This window comes from Nicotiana sylvestris, chromosome 7, assembly GCF_000393655.2.
Source record: "Nicotiana sylvestris chromosome 7, ASM39365v2, whole genome shotgun sequence".
Lineage (NCBI taxonomy): Eukaryota > Viridiplantae > Streptophyta > Magnoliopsida > Solanales > Solanaceae > Nicotiana > Nicotiana sylvestris.
The window spans coordinates 139,896,784-139,903,264 of NC_091063.1; the positions used below are offsets into that span (position 1 = coordinate 139,896,784).

A 6,481-nucleotide genomic window follows, 5' to 3' on the forward strand; every position below is an offset into this window, starting at 1 on the left:
ATCTCAACTAATTTTGACTCTTTTACTTTATTTTATTATAAGAAAATAAAAATTATAAAAAAAAATAGTTTCATTAATGTTTTGTAGTCATATTTAATCTTGAAAAATACCAAAAATAGTTTTGTTTTAGCGGTCAATCTTATTTTAATTAAGTAGGACTAATTAATAAATGAGATCGCATTTTAGTCTCGTTCGCGGGGAAAGAATAAAATTTGGACTCAAACGACCCAATTTTAGGCCTAATTTTCGGACCTAGCCCATATTTCCCAATCTCATAATCCCTAGGCCCATACCCCTTAACCTAATATAATCCTAAAAGACCTAAAGGGATCAGAGTTTTGATATAAAGCCTAAGACCTAAGCAACAATCAGATCCGTCGTTTCCTATCAAACCCCCCCTCCCCCCAACTTCCATCTCCTTCATCACACCCCACAACAAAGATCCCAAAACCAGCAACCCCCTCATCCAAGAACCCCCCTGTAACTTCATCTTCTCAACTAAACCAAGACCCCCCCCCCCCCAAATCAAAAATATCTCATGCCGCTAGACCCCAGCAGCGGCAGACCCATCGATCTCCATAGACGACAAAAATCGGACCATCTCTTTACAACTCTAAGAAGAACAACGGCCTCCTCTCTTTGGCACTATCATTTTTTAGGTTTCTGTTTTTTTAGATTTTCCAGTTCTTGTAGCTTGAAAAAAAATTGCTGCTTTCAATTTCGAGTGTTCGAGTTTCCGCGCGTCAGGCATATAAGTGAATGAACAACAGTGGAAAATAGAGTGATTACTGTTGCGATTTTGGATTAGTTCGAATCTCTTGAATCAATGTCCCATTTTGATGGAGGTCATTTGGCTTCGAGTTTTTCCGGGTCCGTTTGAGGTTTCCGGTGAGACGTTCCAAGAGAGATCTTGTCCGTGGTTTTGAAATTTCAGATTTTGCTACTGAGGTCCAATTCTCTTACTTATTGCCTTAATATTTTTCTCTGTTGAAATGACAGTGGCATAAATTTTTTATGAACTATGTGTTATTTTGTGAATTGCTTGTGATTAGACCATCGATGTTATTACTTATTTGAGTTATAGTTATTCTTTTCTTCAGTTGAATGAATTTTATTGATGTGATTAATTTGAGAATTGGGCTTGGATTCTAGATAAAACAAAGTGGAATTGGGATTAAGTTCACGTTCTTGTTTTAACCCAAATAGGTCGTGGGGTTGGACATTTAATTTGGAAGAGAAATTAAAACATGAATATTTCGTTTAGTTTTATTTTATTGCTTTGGATCACTTTAAGCATTCTGGGTCGTATGGTCTAGAAACTTGGATAATTGAATTGAAGTCTTGAACTATTTTGGGCATGTTAACTAGGTTAGTTTTTTTTTTACAATTTTATATTCATAATTCTTGGCATCTCAATAATTTCAAAGTAATTTGGGGAAATAATCCATTAGTGCGTTAGAATGCTTTAGGCGTTTTTTTTATTTATTTAATTGAATTATTGTGATTGTGTACACGTTCGCGTAACATAATTATGATTCTAAAAACTAAATCGGAGTATGCGTTCGCGCAACTTCGATCAAACTTTCTTAATAATAGTTATTAATATAATCCCCTTTAATTAATTTTAGTTCATATAGTCCAAGGTGTGCCATCCACCATTTAATCATACATGGTCCTCGTATTAATTTCGTAACCTAGATATAAAAATGACAAATGCTCGTAGTTACTTTAGGCCCGTTTAATATACCATCGTGATGGCGTACACGTTCGCGTGACGGGATTACGATTTTAAAAACAAAACCGGAGTATGCGTTCGTGCAACTTTGACCAAACTTTTCTTAATAATAATAAAGCATTATTAATTGTGGGCACATTCACGTGACATGATTTTTGATGCGCCAAATAAACAGGTACACGTACGCGTGACCCGTTTCAAGATAATTTCTCAATTAAAAGCAGCAAATGCACGTAGGTTCTAAAATCAGTAATTAGACAAATTGATTAAGCCAAGTATGATCAAAGCGGCCGTGCTAGAACCTCGGAACTCGGGAATTCCTAACACCTTCTCCCGGGTTAACAGAATTCCTTACCTGGATTTCTGTGTTCGTAGACCGTAAATAGAGTCAAATTTCCTCGATTCGGGATTTCAAACCAGTGACTTGGGACACCACAAATTATCCCAAGTGGCGAATCTGAATCTAATAATTAATCTCGTTTCGATTGTCACTTAAATTGGAAAAAACTCCTTTATCCCCTTTTGGGGGTAGGTAAAAAGGAGGTGTCACAGCTCTGACGACTCTACTGGGGATAAGAACCCAGAATCTCTGGTTCATGGTTCATGAATTCTAGCTTGTTAATATGATTTTTACGTGGCTTTATTTATTGTTGATATTACTGTATTCTGTGAACCTTTTGTGCTAAATGCTATATGTTTACTGCTTTAATATTATTTGAATTGTATATAATCGTCTTCTTACGCCACCCTCTGAGACTTTTGAAAATGGTGCACACGTTCGCGTGGCCCGCTTTTTCTGTAGAAATTATACCAAATAGAACGAGGTTGGGCCAGCAACAAGGCCGGGTAGACTTTAGTGCTCCCGGTACATTGCCCCCTCTTCGGTCCCAGTTGTCCACTCGGGTAACCCAAGTCTAGAACACAACCCTAGGATTTAAACCTAGAAAAATACAGCCTCATGCCGAATCCCTAGTAGAAACGTTTGTTTGCATCATGTGCATTTGACTTAGGGGACTCAACATAGGGGTTAGGTCCATCTAGGACAGGTGTATCCAAAATAACAGACCATCTTAATGCATCCTACGTGCTACATGTTGCATTTCTTCAAGGGTAAAAGGGTTATTTGGCGGACCAATGATAATGAGGGCGAATGAAAAAAAAGAAAAAAATGAAAAAAAGAGGGTGAAGTGTGAGGATAAAGCGAGTAGGACTCAATGTTTTCTGTCGCATTTTTATTAAGAAAAAAATATGAAAAATCCATAAAGATTTTTCAATTTTTTCTCATTTTTCGAAAATCAAAAAAAAAGGAAAAGAAAATCCAAAAAGAGTTTACATGTTTCATCTTTTTTCAAAAACAAAAGACAAAAAATATGTTTTCTCTAAATTAATTATTTTTTTTAATTCTTGCCCGTATCCAATCTGTCCGAACTACGCGAACTTGATTCTCGTCTCTTGGGGCGGGATACATAGGCACGCACATAGGGTTCTGTCTTTCTTAGTGAGTTTAGGTTCTTGGTTTCATGGGGTTTTAGCCAAATCTTGCATTTTTATCCACTTTTAGCCACATAGGTTAATTTTAGAAAAATAGTCACAACTATGTCTTGCATGTGTCTAGTAGGGAATGTTATTGTTTCACATAGTGATGGTTTCAGTTTTCTCATACAGGTGTGGATGTACTTACCAGAGTTTGAGCATGACAGATACCCCAAGATCACTGCATTCAGGAGCTGCCTGAGGAGCCTTTTTATGTTTTTGAATCTATTGTTCATGTTTTACTTTCTTGTCATGACCCAAAATCTAACCATGGTCGTGATGGCGCCTATCGTGTTACAAGGCAAGCCTACTTCCCAAAATATTGCTACTAATTTCATTATAAAAATTTAATAAAATATTTCAACATTTAAACTTTTCATAAACCAAATCAACTTTAAGTATAATATAGAAAAATACGGAAATGAGCCCCAAATATCGGGGTGTCACTAAGTCATGAGCGTCTAAAACTATAAACTAAGATATATAAACTGTCTAACTGTCCAAAAGAAGAAATGACAAGAGGAGTAACAAGGTCCTGCGGACACTACCAGCTACCTTGCAATCTCCACAGATAGCCGGCCTAAACTCAACGATCGGCGCGCTCTAACTCACCTGGATCTGCACATAAAGTGCAGGGTGTAGTATGAGTACAACCAACTCAGTAGTAACAGAAATAACTAAGGAACTAAGCAGTAGTGACGAGCTAAGTAAAACAGTACAATTATTTATTTTCACAATTTAAAAAAATAAACAGAAATAAATAGGTAAATTCCATAACTCAGTAAATGCCACAAAAAAATTTAACAGATAAATGCAGCGACAGCAAAAGTAAATGCAACCTCATAGTAATGTCTCACTCCATCACTTAGCACTCAGCACTCGCACTCAACACTCAACACTCAATACACTCAAATCTCTGCGCTCACTGGGGGTGTGTACAGACTCCGGAGGGGCTCCCAAAGCCCAAGCGCTAAGAACGGATAACTCACATGCCATCATATCAATACCTGGATCTGCACGGTCAACTCACGTGCTACGCGGACAACTCACACGCTATGGTATAAATACCTGGACCTGCACGGTCAACTCACGTGCTACGCGGACAACTCATGCGCTATGGTATTAATATCCTCACAACCAGGCCATCATATCAATACTTGGATCTGCACGGTCAACTCACTTGCTACGGGACAACTCACACGCTATGGTATCAATACCTGGACCCGCACGGTCAACTCACGTGCTACGCAGACAACTCATGTGCTATGGTATTAGTATCATCACAATCAGGCCATCGGTCTCACTCAATCATGTACCTCACTAGCCTCACCATCATCAACAAATAAGGGAACACAACTCACATGAAGTATCACAACATATTAGCAAATAATGGAGATTTAGGTAAATATGCACAATAATTTCTATGACTGAGTACAAATAACGTGAGCATGAATAAAGCCTAAGCATGATCTCTAACATGAAGGCAAACAAGTTCAACAACAAGTAAACACATAAACACAGATAATAACCATTAGGCCTCACAGCCTCACGAGACGGACCAAGTCTCAATTCCTAGTGGTGCACACCCACACGCCCGTCACCTAGCATGGGTATCACCACCAAACAATCACATGATATCAATTTTTCCAGATTTATACCCTCAAAGCCAGAGTTAAAACTGTTACTTACCTCAACAGCGTAAAATCCTACTCCGGGATGCCCTCGTGTCCAGACTCAGTCTTCAAAAGTTCCGAATATAACCATAATCATATTAATACCATCAACATATACTAAATAATCGAATTTTACAATAAACATTATAAGATAAACCAAAAATCCAAAATCGGCCAAAATTCGCCCTCCCCCCCCCCGGGCCCACGTCTCGGAATCAGTAAAAAATGGCAGAATCATAAACTTCATTCTCTCCCGAGTCTAACCATATAAAATTAATCAAAATCAAACTTCGTTTGGTCCCTCAAATACTCACTTAAAACTCTCCAAAACTCAAACACTAACTCCCTCAATTTCACTTTAAAATCATCAATCAAATCCCAAAAACGATGATGGAATCATAAAATATAACCAAAACTGAGTAGAAAACACTTATCCCAATCCATATGGTGAAAATCGCCTCCAAAATGGCCCAAATCCGAGCTCCCCAACTCAAAATATGATCGAATGAACAAACCCTAATTTTATATATTTTCTGTCAGCTATTCTGCCTCGTTTCTCATGACAAACAATCCCAAAACTCGTATTTTATGCCACCAATGGATTTTTTGTAAAATTCTAGTCGAGTTAGGCTTTTGAATCACTCAATTTGATCTTATAATGAACGAGATATATAGGATTTAATATTTGCAAATAGTGCAAATTTTTAAATACGCTGCTAGTGGCAATTTCGTAATTAAACTGAAAAATCTAGAAACCTAATTCTTAGTAAAATGACCATAAAATCCTCGTACGATGTCCAAATTCGACGATTCTTTTTGCTACGGGTCCGTAATTACGATACGGATCTAATGCTTCACTAAAAAAGAAATCGAAGCTCATTTGTTCAATATGATATCATTTATGCTTGAAGAAACAGCGTTGAAACATAAGAAAAACGAGCGCAACACAACCCAAACCTCTCTAAAACTCACCCAAGGCCCTCGGGACCTCAACCAATAATTCCAAAAAGTCATATATCACTACCCGGACTTAGTCGAACCTCCGGAACACCAAAAACGACACCAAAACACCAAATCAACCTCGAATTCAAGCCTAAGAATTTCTAAACTTCCAACTTTCGCCAATTCAAGCCTAATTCTACCACGGAGCTCCAAATTATATTCCGGACACACTCCTAAGTCTAAAATCACCTAACGAAGCTAATCGAATCATAAAAATCGAAATCTGAATTCGTTTACTCATAAGTCAACTTCTGATTGACTTTTCTACCTTAGCTTTCTAACTAAGAGACTAAGTGTTCATTTCACTCCAAAACTACTCCGAACCCAAACCTACCAACTCGATACAACTCAACACAGATGAACAATACATAAAAAAGCATAGATGGGGGAAATGTGGCTATAACTCTCAAAACGACAGGCCGGGTCGTTACATTTCTAGTCCTGTATAGTAGTATTCAGTCATTTAGTTGATGCTAGAGTCTGTCATAGTCCAGTTAAGTTTGTCGAGTCTTTTGTTATTATTTCATATTTTGTATTT

General features: G+C 37.5%; 1 long non-coding RNA gene across 1 annotated transcript; it reads left to right on the forward strand.

The window, feature by feature from the left end:
- The first annotated feature begins 370 nt into the window (after positions 1 to 370).
- Positions 371 to 3,656, forward strand: LOC138874191 (uncharacterized). The gene is made up of 2 exons (XR_011401231.1): positions 371 to 948; positions 3,401 to 3,656. It is a non-coding gene; the product is annotated as an uncharacterized lncRNA (long non-coding RNA).
- Positions 3,657 to 6,481: the final 2,825 nt, after the last annotated feature.